Source organism: Haplochromis burtoni, unplaced genomic scaffold (genome assembly GCF_018398535.1).
Source record: "Haplochromis burtoni strain Fernald_Lab_line unplaced genomic scaffold, NCSU_Asbu1 Contig_28, whole genome shotgun sequence".
NCBI lineage: Eukaryota > Metazoa > Chordata > Actinopteri > Cichliformes > Cichlidae > Haplochromis > Haplochromis burtoni.
This window is the reverse complement of record NW_024582389.1, coordinates 2,431,390-2,444,900: the sequence shown is the minus strand read 5'-3', so window position 1 is coordinate 2,444,900 and position 13,511 is coordinate 2,431,390. Positions and strand designations below refer to the sequence as shown.

Here is a 13,511-nt window from a genome sequence, read left to right as displayed (position 1 = left end):
TCTCCCCTGTCAGTATTTAGAATAGGATTTTAGTTTTCCCTGAGATTCAGATTTACAGCAAAAATGTTTTTAAAATGTGCGTTAAAAAGACGTTACAGCTACTTTTTTTTAATAACAAGTGTTACTTTTAAAACAACTAATGGAAAAAACAAAAAACCTCACTATGCTTTGTGTTGGAAGGAAAACGAGGCCTTTTGGTCATCCTGTCACTGAAAACGCCTTTATCGTGTTGATATCAAAGCAGGACACGGTAAACCAAATCAAGACAGATCAAGCATTCTCTCCACGCTTGCTATCAAGCTTGAATACACTAACAAACATGGCCAACACAAGCTGAAACCCATCTTGATCAATGAGAGACTTAATATTTGTTAAAGCACTGAGTTAAAGCAAGCTTGCATATGAGCCACAGAGTCATTAGCATACAGTGGAGCCCAGGTGGAGCTTGGATACGGCTGTTATCACAAACCGGGTGTAAATGATCTAAGGCTCTGCTCATACATGGCCTTAACATTGGTCTTGGGTGGTACAACTACAGGTGGACTGCTCCTGAAGGGACTCGATTAATGCCCCATTGCTCAGACCACATTTGGAGGTGGTCTAGATGGGGATACCTCCCCAATCTTTAAACAGTCTTTAGACAAACGTGTGCTTGGACACATTAAAAGATGGCCTGCTCTAACTAACCTGCTCCTTTCCCAGCAACAAACAGCAAAACAGTTGGTGGAGTACACGTGGCAGACTCTTTCCTGCAAAAAAGCATTTCTGGATCCATCGAACAATTTTTAACCAGAACCAAATGCAAATCATCAAAAATATATTCTTCTTCAATTTTTTAAACCAAGCATTCTAAACTTAATCACACAACTAACAAAACTACATATGTTTCTGTCAAATGAGGCGAGAGATTCATTGTCTTAATTATATGCAGACTGACCGTGTTAATGCAGCCAGTCAACCTCGAAAGCCCAATTCCACAATTCGCAATAGCCTGTCAGAGTGGGTCTAGATTTGCTTGACATAATAATGCGTAACAGGTCCAGTACCAAACTGAGCTAGGTAGGCAGGACTTTAATATTTAATGTAATAATATAATAATATAATAATGCAGGACTCTTATTATTTTTATAAATGTGGAAGTAAAATCTGTTATAAAGTCGTCACCCCAGATGTTTGTGATGAAGCATGCCAGGTATGATGCGGACTAAATTCTTGCTCCGTGCTGCTTTTAACTGCAGCTCCCGTTGTTTCAGCATGACTGCTTGAAAAGAAAATCTAAAAAAACTTGCTAAGCAAACTGACCTTGAGGTCAAGTTCAACCTGTACAGAGATTCCATGCTTGCAATTTGCTAGCAGCACAAGACCCAAAAAAATTAACCTAAGAAAAAGGAAATAAATGCACTAAGAGTACAAAAAGCTACCCGAGTACCGTCTAAGTGGCTATGGCAATTTAATACAGTGCTTCCTGAGTGAATTGAAATAACGGTTCAATTAACACAAAAACAGAAGCAAAAAAAAGGAGCAATATTATGAAAACTGCTGGGTACACCGTGTTCAAAGGAGCCACTAGCATCAAAGGGTTAGCATGAAATGTAGACATAATGTACTGCAAGCTTTCTTGCTGAAGGAAGTCTTTACAGTAAATACAGTAAGCAGTAGCATGCAATAGATTTATGTTTGTATTGACAGAGGAGAGACATTAATATTGTTTTCTAACTTACGACAAGAAAAGAAACCACTAAAAATATTTCCTGTAATAAATGATTTCTTTAACGAACAAAACCCATAATTATTTTTTTATTATTATTTTAAAAAATATCACATTTCAGAAACATAAAAATATATATATATTTATGAAATGCAGAGTGCATCAAAAAGAATAATTCAATTTCAAAGTGCTTTAGGTCAAGCCATTCACCCGTAACAATCGAAGCACATACAGTTAGAAAGAACGGATTTGTGACTTTCATGTGGTTGCTGGAAGGTGGCATAACAGCAGTGGCTACAGTGACCACAGACAAGTTTGACTATTGTATGGACATATGCAAGTGTCCGGAGAGGTACGCCTTGAGCAATAGTTAGTTTTGTATGTAAAAGTTTATATTCAGCCATGTACTTTAAATTTTACTGCAATTTTTTTTTTTTTTTTTTTTTTTTTTTAAGAAAAGGAAAGTCTTTTGAAATTGGATAAAAAAAAATGTAATACCCTGTCTGTGTCTGCTTAAAAAAATAAACAATATATAATCAAAATTTTATAAATCATTTCATAACGACAGTTGTGTCACATTAATTCAGTAAAAGATTTGTTAATAAGAAAATAAAAAGATTTTGAAGCTGCAGATATTATTGCTAAATTCAACTCACTGTCACCTGATTGTGTAACAGGCTACAAGAATCTGATTTCACATTTCAAAATCTCACATTTCCGATCCCAGTGTGTGGATACTGTTGTTTGAATATACTGGTGTTTCTAAAGGGGTGCACGTGTAACCCCCCCCCCCCCAAAAAAAGAATAAATAAATAAATAAAAAATTACTCACATACTCAAAGCAGCCTCTATGAACACGCAGAGAGAGCACAGTATATATCTGCTAGAGCAATGTGATTACAGAAGAAAGGATACCCTCTTTAACCTTGGAGAAAATAGAGTTCATTGTGTGCCAAAGAGACAAAAACATGCACAACTGCTTTTCATTCTCATTTTGATTGGGGGCGGGCTGGTCCAGATTGGCCTTCTAATATCCACTGCTCCAACAGAATCAGCGTAATTGCCGGCTACTTTAATATTTTGCTTTGGTGAGCAGGCTGCAGATAAACAGAGGCATTACGTGTACATTAGTTTAAAAAAAAAATGAAAAAGAAAAAAAAGGAGACACTGGAAATTACTTCGTCTTATCCAAACTGCTGCCGAATAGCTATATTTATCTGACTGCTGTTACATGAAAATAACTCAGAGCTTGGCTTTCTGCGGTTATATTTATTGGCAAGTTTGGCACAGCTTCTGCTTCCTCGACTCCTTGAAATACACGGTTGATCACCGGAGGCAAAACCAAGTGCATCACAACTTCATCCAAGTACAAGAAAACACTGTACAGCATTTCATCCTTTCTACCTCCTTAGCCTGCATTTAGATCACACATCCCACACCGGTCAAATTATACATGCTTACCCCGTGTTCTCCTTCTTGGAAAACGTGGTGGGAAAAAAAATTATAATAAATGGCCTTGAGCTGCAGTTTTGTAATTTGCTGACCATAACAACAGGAGTCGTTTTTCGCTTTGCCTTTGCTAATAGGATAAATGCCTCTGGGTAATTTCTAAATGAATTCCTCCGGCCAAAGCGGTTCCCTAGACCAACCTAAATCACATTTGATATAGAAGGATTATCCCTGATTGAGTTTATTGCAAAGAAGCTTGTGACAAACTGAAGAGACGACAATACTTCCACAGAGGTAAGGCTTGCCTGACAATAGGGCTCTGTAGCTTAAAACACGCTACAGAGTGTGTTAACACCTCTCCATGTAATGCTGCTGTGTGATCATCCACCTGCGGTGACTGGTTATCCTAAATGTGCAGAGCGAGAGTTCTCCCTCGAATGCAGCACGTGAGGCGAGAAGACCCCCGCTAAACACAGCAGCTCTCAGGCAAATGCATTGTCTTACCTTATCCAGTCCAGAGCTCCCCGTCTCTTCAGAGAGGACTAGCACTAAAGCCTCTTAATCCCTGCCTTGATTTGTGATAGCCTGCTAGGTTTTCAAATGTCATCAGCAGGGAAGTGTGTCCTGCTCCTGCCCCACATGCTCAGCCCATTAATACAATAACAAATGTTGGATGCATCTTCAGAATAGCAACGCACGCGCAGTCATGGTGGGTGGCCGTAGGCTACATCTATTTATATACAGTAAGTCGGGCTCGTAAACAGGGATCAGCACCGGGGGGACCATCCAGGAGGATCGACAAGTGTGCTGTTGGATGTGAGAGTTCACAATAAATCATGCTAAATATGGACTGCAGGCAAAATGTGATAATTCTGCGATCCATGCTTTCGCCTCTACAGTGCCTTCACACTTGCACAGGACAACATCTCCTGCCCGGTCAGAAGGTGCATTTGTAAAACAGCATGGACTCGATGATCATCGGGAACTTTCTGCAAAACACAGTGTCCTTCACAGCCAGTGCTCCACTTCACTTCACAGCACTGCACTGTAACAACACATGGGACTTGTCATGAGCAACGCTTAGCTGTTTGAAGGATGAGTCTTGCCTAGTGCAGGCTACAACTTTACACGCATCTGTGGAATATAATAACAGGATTTTATTTATTTATTTTTCCTCAAATCCACTCCAGAGCAACAATAAATCTTTCCGTTACAATCTGTGCAGTAGTGGGATTTGTGCAGCTGTAAATTCAGAAGATGCACAACTGGGGTAAGTGACATTGAAATTTATTTCTTCTGCCCGGTCGTTTGCACATGATTAAAGGCTTCTAGGCAGTTTGTCAGAACATGACCAGCTGATTACACCTGAATTATTTTGGTATATATATATATATATACCAAAATAATTCAGTAATATGTGTGTATATTTGATAGCGTTGCTATAGTGACCAACTGTAAGTCCCAAATTGTTTGACATTGACGCAGACCACTCCTTTAAATTCCCAAACCTCGATCTGAGTCGTGAAGTTAGTTTTATTCGCCCTCCTCTTAACGGGAGCGCTTGCGCACAACGTGAGCGCCGTACACACCATTTGGTAGGCTATGGTCCTCAGCTAAGGGCTGGCAGTGAAACTGATGATCCCCCTCATTCATTCATGATAGGACGAGTGAACTCCTGCCTTAACACAAAAGCGTGTAAAAAAAATTGAAGCAAAGGCGAGAGTCAGCGCGGTGTTTCTTCGCACCTCCGCTGACCGAGCGCTTACCTCCACCGGCCGCTCGCTGCTCCTGTCCCCCGGCGTTTGTCCTTGTTTCGCTCCGGCGCTGATTATGTATGAATGCTGTCTTTATCCCGCAAAGACCGCTGTTGCATTTTACAGCAAAAGGAGCAGCACAGTGCAGTGGCAGCGGCTGTGGGCCGGTCTGTAAGTGGCCTGCCTGCGCTCGGCTCTGCACGTCACCAAGTGGAGTGGACAGGACTTGGCAGACGGGCTTTCTGCGCTCTCTGCGCGGCGGCGGATCTGAGATGTAAGCGACTGCTTGGACGGACTGGCACACCGTGTGGCCACTTTACTCCCGATGCTGCTCCTCCCCTTTCACTTTGTTTCTCTCACACAAGCCCTACAGCGCCTCCCACCCGCCACTGTATGCCATCGCACGTACCCGCAGAGAGGTAGGCTTGCACTCCAGCATCAGTGGAGCTGTCCTCGCAGGAGGTTCCTTGGATCATTATCAGCCATGAAGGGAGTTCCAAAGGTTCAATCGTATTCTTCTTCTATTACTTAGACAAGCAAGAAAACAAACTGTAATAATTGTATTATTCACTTAAAAAAAAGAAAAGAAAAAAAAACAGTGTTTGGGTGGTTACAGCTGAAATATTCCCAAACAATCTTCCCAAATAAGTCCAAATTACAGATGAAAGGTGCACTAATGCTGGCTGTTCTTCCTTCCCAAAACCGCTGTAGCTTTCCCCGTCCTACCTGGTGCTTAAATGCTGGTAATTACATTCACTTAGCGTCCCGGTTGTAAATCAGCCCCTGATTAGATGGCTAGAATGAAAATCAACAGGGCCCTCTCCAGCTTGATCCAAATTGCCTAAAATCAATGTCCTTTTTGCTTCCCTAACCACTTTTCCATGAGCACAATCAGCAATGTGACGCGATCAAGCAAAGGTGGGAAGAAATAATTACAGAAAGTCAAGAAAAGACAGCCCCGGCCTCTCACTGAGGACATTTTGATGCGCCGCGGCAGGAAAAACACAGGTGTGGACGATAAATGAATTCCTATTCGGCAGATTTATTTGTTTTGATAGTTCAGCTTTATCTCGGCTCCTTCTGGGGACCGGCTACTTGTGGGGCAATTAACTCAGACAGAAACCTTCTTATCCACTGAGAACCTTTTAATTCTGGCCATATCTTTACAGCCTTCTAAAACTTTCAATTTGTCGCCCAACGTGATTATTTGTTCTTACCTGATGGATTATCTCCCTGTTAGTGGCACATGGCGCAGAATCCATTACAGTCTTTTTGGCTCGCTGTCACCAAGCTCCTCTTTCCTGCCTCGACTGCACTGTACAAATGCTTTCACTTACTTTGCTTGATTAGTTCTCCTCTCAAGACCACGTGGGCGTGTACGGTCTCTTTAGATTGACAACTCTATCATTTTCATATCAAGGCAGTTCAGTGTGATGTTTGGTGACATCTGATTTTTTCCCTGATGCAACTCATCTTCAGCTAGAGCAGGGGTCTAATCAGCCCCAAGTGAAAACACCTGCACCCTTTACAGGACCTAAAAGTATCTTATAAAGAGTATCTATGCAGGAGAGTTAACATGCTGGAGCGGGAAAACCCAGATATGGAAAGGAAACATGGCTCAATTTAGTTGCTTTGTTTTCAGGGTCAGCGCCACTGAATCTTCCTACCACTAACCGCTGTTACAGGCTCTTATACGCTGGAATAATGTCCCTTAAAATAAGAATTATGGCTGTTTATGGTTATAATACAGCACAACAAATGTTTTCCTTTATGATTTTGTATCAGAGTCTTGTAATCAAGTGTTTTATCAGCTATATGAATCAAAAGTGAGTGTTATATATAGCAGTTGGAAAGCATATCCATAGTATTTACAAACTACTTATCATAGTGTTTGATATTTAATCAGTAATAATGCATCATTTACTGTAACCCCCTACTGGAGCACAGTTATCACTCTTACTTAATGATTAAGTTTGTTGACATCATCTTATTCCCAGCATAGCTCAACCCAATTTCCACCTTAGGTCTAATCAGCCTGAGTAATTAAAACACTTGCACGGGTGTGCAAACCTATTCATTTGAAAAAATATTTATTAAAATGAAGTGGGGCAAAAAAGGGCAATATTTCACTCCGAGTTGTTGTGAGTTGCTTTCCTCCAAAAACGAATCATGGCTTCGCAGTAACCTCTGACAAGAGAACAGACTTGCATGTAGTGTGTAAAATCCTACGGCGTTAAAAAACTAACACAATTTTTTTTACTTTCGGCAGAGCACAAATATCATGATCACTGGAATACAATTTAAGCGTATGCACTCCTCAAAATGCCTGGGTGAAATACTCGAGTGCTCTACACTCCAGAGACATCCTGCGTTGCATCAAAATGTCACACTTGGCAGAATAGATAGTGGGCCTTATCAGGGGTCAAATTCTATTTTGCAGTAATTTCAGAAGTCTTTCAGCTGTGCCTTTCAGCTATGGCAGCGAGTGAGACTGTGTGCAATGGTGTGTGCTAATTTGTTGTGGAGCCCAGTGAGCCAAATCGGAGCCTGCAGGTTGTACTTTGAATTAATCAGAACTTCTTACATTGTGCAAATAAAGCTTCCTATCTGAGATCTTTGTTTTTTTGGGGTGGAACGAGTCTCCCAGAGGGGAAAACTGGGTACGATGTACAATGATGGAGCAAGCTCTTAGCGACTTAATGGTGATGGGCTAACATGACTCAGAGTTCAGCAAGGGAGAAAGATGGGGGTGGAAGGAGTGTGCTGTGCATCTGCGAATTTAATGCCAGCTTTGATAAAGTTGCAGTCCAAGATCTGTAAGAAGTAGGAACAATGGGCCGTTGTTGCCTGATAATTAACAAAATTGTAGCGTATCTGTGTCTGCACTAACGGCACCAGCATAACCTAATGGTGTTTTGTGGTTTGAGAGGTTTTGTTCTTATGGAAATAAAATGGGGTCGTGAGTACTTTGGCTGTGTATCACTACATCTGAATGTGTGAAGGCGTTTTGGGTGAATACGCTGGAGGTGGGCGATACATTCAAAGTGCGAATCTGTACAAACGTTTATGTCCAAATTAATTTAAATGTTAAAACGTGTGAAAAAAACATATCTGAACAAATAGATTTCATTTTTTCATTTGTATGGAGCAATTATTATGGATAGGGGAATGTTTAAAAATATATATATATATTGCACAAGCTAACGTAGGAATGCACAAAGTGACTTTGCATGAAGGTTTGCAGTTACTTGTGTGTTTGTGGGCAGAAGTCAACTGTATGTGGCAACTGCAGGTCTACAGGTAGGCGTTACAGTGTAAATAAAACCTACGACTTTTGATTCTTCCTCTTGCATAAGCCAATGCTTCTGCTAATATATAATTTCAAAATTCAGCAACAGAGCCAAGGGGTGCAAGCTTTCTTTGCTGTAAATCCACAGTTGCAAGCACATAACAAAGTTGCCTGTCTGAAAGAGGAAAAATATGTCCATAAAGCGAGTGAAAACAAGCTAACACAAACAGGAAAAAAAATGTTACACGAGTTCATTATAAGAAAGTGTCATATTGTTACAAGTCTAGCTGCTCGCATTCATTCAGTTCGACATAGCCGTCATACTTCAAGGTGAAATCAACTCCATTAGCGAAATAAAGGCAACAATCTCGCGCCGTAGTTCTCCTCGCAGTTAAGTTAAGTACAAGTTCTAAATCACATTCCACCACCGCGAATACCAATCGTGTTTTTTCTTCTTTTCTCACAATAACCTCTATTACATATGTCTTCAAGGACTCTCCCACCAGACCAGCATGTTCACATGCTTCATATGCCTAAAAATAAATAAAGCTAAAGCAGCTTAAGATTTTGGTTAGGACACTTTGTGCTTTTCACCTGATCTGGTCCAATGATTGGCCCAATTGTCCAGCCTCAGGCTAGATTTTCTTATGCCGGAAAACAGAACCCAGAATAGGTACAGCGGTGTACCACTTGAATTATAATATGCTGGAAGGTCATTATGGATTTTTTTTCTGTGTGTGTGTGTGTGTGTGTGTGTGTGTTTAGTGACATTAAAAACATTTTTGCATGCATTCAGTGAATGATTTTTTTTTACAAGTCTACTATGTATTTTGAATAAAAAAAAACTGCAGTAATTGTAGGTGCAAAACATGTTTAAATAAAGAAACGTTTTTATCGTTTTCTTTTCTGTAGTCATGTTGTTGCCTTTCACAGGTTAGTCTCCATTTACTTAGCTGGAGTGTCGGGGCTCTGCAGGGCACTGTGTTACTCATGCCTTACTGTACCCACTACATGCATAAATCTGGTACCTGTAAACAACAGTAATTGGGCTCAGGGGGAAGCGGACAAAAAAAAATAAGCAAATTGCTTCCATGAGTTTACATATCATTTCATCTTGTTTGTAGATTTATTTTCGGTACAATGCAGGTGAAAGGAATGGAAAGCGAATAGAAATTCAGCAAAGACATGCCCTCCAAGCAACTTTTGTTTCTAGTCAGAGATTGAAGGGGAAAAAACTTTATGGGAGTTAGTCCACTGTTGACCGATGCTTTCATTCACTTCCGCAGTTTATCGATCAGCTTCTAAATCTATTATTTACTTTAAGTTATATATCAGCGTATAGTCTTTGCACTTCAGCCCCAGTGCCACTATTTATTTCTTTTTATGGTCAGTGTATATATTCTTGTCAAAAACTGTGCAGTATTTGATGATGGCTGGCACTGAACCCTGTGTCACGTCCACATAATGTCAATGTGAGTCTATGAATCCCCCAACAAAACAAGTTAGTTTGCAAATGTGCTGTTTTTAACAGCTGGGGAAAAAAGATTCTTAATAAATGTCTGACTTTCTTTGGAGAAACTTGCTGTGAAGAAAGTTCAATGGAAAAAAAGGAAAAGATTTTTCATACCTCCTACCGCACAGTATATTCGCACTACAAAAATGTACACACCCTGCCTATAAGCACTATTCTCAATAACCATCCAACTAGAAAATATAACAAAGCCTTGAGAGATTTGTGTGTGTGTGTGCAGATGTGACTGATACGCTTCGCTAAAAATGTTAGCGAAATGTAATCAAATTCAGTGGGTGAAACTGTGGCTCGTGTGTGCATTTTTAAAAACTTTTACTCTTTTTTAACAATAAACAATGTACTCTACATTCATTTAACTTGACTTCAATTAAAGCTCTCTCAGCGTGGAGAAACTCACTTAACATGTTTGTTTTAACAAGTTTTTAAAAAAGTACAAAGTTGTGTTTTGTCTTCAGCAGCCATGACAGATTTGAAAATAATGCGGGCTCCACCCTGGTGAGGGAGACTCACGTTGGCAATATTGTTTTAAGTAGAATTACAGAATAGGGCAGAGTCTGCACGTTTATCCTATTAGAAGGAAATGAAGCAGACAGTCTGTCTGTGTTTATCCATTATGAAATCCATATCTGGCTGGAAATGAAACAGTCAAGGTTCAGTCTCCAAAAAAAATTTTCTTCAAATGAAACTTGGGCCAACAAGGAATTTACAAATGGTTAATTGGCTGCTGTGGTTCTCAGCATAGCTATCTATAAAAACTGAACTCATGCTCGCATGCTGAACTCAATATGCTTTAGAGCGTCTTCAAATAGGAATGCACATTATCAAGCTGAGCAAAATATATATTAGAGAGGCCATTCTCTCCTGTGACAAGTCATTACAGGAGCAATGCCAAGTTTTCAGAAATGCAAATGCTGTTAATGGAGGGCCTTTGGGTGAAAGCACTTGGCTTGTGTTAAATTATAATGACATTTATGCTGCTCGCCCTTTGAGAGTATCAAAGGATTTCTTCTCTTGTCTTTGTATAAAACAGATTTTTTGATGTCGAACATTTCTCCCGTCTGTTAGGGTGTTGCTTATTGCCAGTGAGCACAGGAGTTAGTAGATGGTTGAATGGCTGGCATTCTTGCAGTGATGTTCAAGTGGCTTTTTATCTGGATGTAATGTGAATGAAATTGCCATTTCTGTGACAATAAACCCAGCAAATTGCTCACGATGTCCCTTAATGCCGGCAGGTTTTAGCAGTTTTAGGTGTAACTTGAGAGCAACTTCAAATTGTCACATTCCTCCTCCGCCATGGCTGCCTGGAAACCAAAACAATTAGCAGGACTATTTCTGCAGAGATGACCACAATCCTCACACTTTTCCTGCCGCAGGTGGCGAAAGGCTCCTTTCCAATTAACAAGTCTAATTACATCACAACTCCACAGAGCTGTCTCGCATTCATTGTGTCTGATTGTCAGCGGGCACTTGTGAGTTGGTGCTTTTGTTTGATCTGTTTATAACTCTTTCATCGCGCGGTGTGAATTTAAAACGCAGCAGAAATAATCGGCCGGGTCGTAGTATGACTCTTCTTTTCTTACTAGGTTTGATAATTAGCTCAAAAAGGGCCCATTACTTGAATACTACTAAATACTTACCAAACTATGGTGCGTATTCATAGTGCAGCTTGCTAGTTAGATAGCAGTGCACTACATATATATTAAATGAGGTCTCCAAAAAAGAAATGTAATATAAACAGCTTCCACAGCTGTACTCACTGCTTCTCACTTTAATACCAAAAACTACTATTTCAAATGTACATACTCTTGTATTACCAATAAATATATATGAATATACAATGCTCATACATCAGCTGGCAACTATTATGCAAAAAATTAAGCAAATTCAGTACCTAAATGACACATTATCACTCATAAAATGAACTTCACAGGCACCTGTATACACTGTCTCATTGCAATAGACAACTACTTCCTTGAATTTGGGCTTTTTATTCTGGTTGTTTGGGTTTTTGTTTTTTATCAGAGATCAAGGGAAGCCATCTCTCATTCTACTTTCAATCTTGTTTCACCTTCAAGATTTCATTTAAGCGCTCATCTCCTTTCCTGTAGTCGTGCACAGCCGATTCCTCTCTACACCCTCTCGTTTACCGAGACCCCCATAATAAGCCAAGATGTGCTTCTCCAACTCCTTATCATAACTACTGTACCCAGGTGCCACCTTTAATTTTTAAAATGTGCTAATATGTTCCTGCTTTAATACTTTCATCCATCTATTTTCTTCCTCTTATCAAACCTTAGGTTCTCAGTTCCAGGTCTCAACTATTCACACACAGAGTCGCACCTACCGCTTAGAACTGCTGGAGGAACAAAGAGTATTCAAACTCTGGACCTCCTTGGTTAGTGGTTAGCAGCAGTGCTAATCGTGCTACCAGCATGCCAACCAATGCATAAAAACAATTGTAACCTACCCTATTCTTCTACTTCTCCTTATTATTATTACTAGTATGGCCAGAGGGGCAGATGGCGCGATATGGCAGCCTCGCTTCTGTCAGTCTGCCGCCGTGCAGCTGTGGCTACAACTGTAGCTGCCTCCACCAGTGTGTGAATGTGAGAGTGAATGAATAGTGGAATTGTAAAGCGCTTTGAAGGCCCCGAAAATCACTATATAAATGCAATCCATTATTATTATTCGTAGTAGTATTATTAGTATTATTATACAGATGTAAGGAGGGAAAACGTTATTTTGCTCTCTCTTAAAATCAAAGCTGCGCACCAATCAATTCACCCTTTACAGCTAGTGTAAACATCCTTCTATGCATTCCTTTCAGTTTTTTTAACATGTATACCACATATTATCTTTGCAAACCATCCCCAAAAAAGTATTTCTCGCCAATCTTGTAGGGCGTTACAGTTTTCTATCTTTTGAAAAGACAAAAAAACCCCACTAAATTCATCCTGAACAAAAACTAGACACTGCACGCTTCAGAGATTTTATAAAAAATGAGAAGTCCGTGTTGTTTTCTCCTTTCTGCTGCTTCTCTTGTACCTCAGCAAGGCACAAAAACAACCTGTTTCACCCAATTATCTCTCCCACAGGGCGCAGTCAGGCAATTTGGCTCAGTCAAGACTCTGATTCATTGAGCCAGATGATTTAAAGCTTTTGGGGGCCACAAGTCAGCCCACATGGACTGAAACTGCTTCGTGATTCTCAGTTGATATTTAGCAGCGCAAGTTGCTCCACTAAAGGTTGCAGAGACAAAAATAGAATGTTATTTCATGTCTCCCTCATTTGTCACTCTGTGAAAAACTGATTTCTGAGGGACAGAAAAATGCTTTAAAGCACAAAGTACGGTATTCACCCTGTACTGCAAAAGCTGCTTTCTACCTGGACATTTATATTGATGATATGCTGATAACTGACATGTTTTTCTTGCAAAACATACATCATTGCATCACATAACCTCTAACCCACAGTGTCCTTCACAAATATGAAAGTAATTATCCCGGACATCAGACCTTGCAAAACCAATTCATTCGTGCTTGGCATCCCTCGAGGATGTATTTTCTAATAATTACTGTATGAGTTTTAGAGCTGAGGCACACATGAAAGCCAATGATACCTACAGTCAGCCACAGATGTCAGGACTGGTGGAAGAGTCCACTGGCACTTTAAGTCATTTTTAGCAAAATGACAAATGGGCCAAAGAAATATCTTTTTGCAGCACACCTGCAAGAAGTGAAGTGTTTATGCGTGCTTCTATCCACTGTTTAGAGCCATTAA

The 13,511-nt window shown here is 40.2% G+C and overlaps 1 protein-coding gene across 4 annotated transcripts in view; it reads right to left on the bottom strand.

Annotated features, from left to right (window-relative positions):
* LOC102307488 (kelch-like protein 29) overlaps positions 1-13,511 on the bottom strand; it is a 273,511-nt gene that overhangs the window by 254,496 nt on the left and 5,504 nt on the right. For 2 of the 4 annotated variants that reach the window (XM_005917719.3, XM_005917722.3), the window contains exon 1: positions 4,924-5,255. The exons of 1 other annotated variant lie outside the window; for it this stretch is intronic. The gene's annotated coding sequence lies outside the window, so the exon portion shown is untranslated. Of the gene's footprint in view, positions 1-4,923; positions 5,258-13,511 lie in introns of those variants that run through there. One more of the 4 variants, XM_042219089.1, reaches the window with a different exon arrangement.